Source organism: Neomonachus schauinslandi, chromosome 3, assembly GCF_002201575.2.
Source record: "Neomonachus schauinslandi chromosome 3, ASM220157v2, whole genome shotgun sequence".
Taxonomy (NCBI): domain Eukaryota; kingdom Metazoa; phylum Chordata; class Mammalia; order Carnivora; family Phocidae; genus Neomonachus; species Neomonachus schauinslandi.
The window spans coordinates 51,498,029-51,498,804 of NC_058405.1; the positions used below are offsets into that span (position 1 = coordinate 51,498,029).

A 776-nucleotide genomic window follows, 5' to 3' on the forward strand; every position below is an offset into this window, starting at 1 on the left:
ATCTTGAATCTGATAGGACTGAATTTATAACAAAAAGGCTTTTTACAGGATTTAAGCCTCTCAGCCTAAATGCATATAAAATAATCTGACAGGGATGCACCGGGGTTGCTTAGTTAAGTGTCTAACTCTTGATATCGGCTCAGGTTATGATCCAAGGTTGTGAGATCGAGCCCTGCCATCAGGTTCCATTCACAGTGCAGTCTGCTTGAGATTCTCTCTAAATAAACAGAATCTTAAAAAAAAACCTGACATGATCTGTAATATTAAGCACTGCTCTTTGCACTTTAAATATACAGGTACATAATTCTTTCCAAACCCTTGGTGTCAGATGTGTTTCTACAATTCAGAATTTTGGATTTTAGAATACAATACAGATATATCATTTTTTTAACATCAGTAGGATCTGTCCTAGCATTCTGTAATTAAATATATTAATATTTCTGAGGCAAAATACGACTTCATACTCTAAGTTCACACACAAATTTACTTTTTTCTGGATTAAAATAAACAACTCATTTAACTCCTAACGGCTCACGAGGTGGATATTATTATTATCCTAAGAATTTGATCAGCATGATGTGCCAGTCTTCTTATACCTGTGACAGTTGTTAAGGGTATCTTGTTTCATCTAAGAGATGAAATAATTTCGATTAAAAAAAAAAAAACAGCACCTGCAACACAAATCAAGATAACTTGCGTGTCATCCTTGCGCAGGGGCCATGCTAATCTTCTCTGTATCGTTCCAATTTTAGTATATGTGCTGCCGAAGCGAGCAC

The 776-nt window shown here is 35.4% G+C and overlaps 1 pseudogene; it reads right to left on the reverse strand.

The window, feature by feature from the left end:
- Window positions 1-658: 658 nt before the first annotated feature.
- LOC123324388 lies at window positions 659-776 on the reverse strand (annotated as a pseudogene).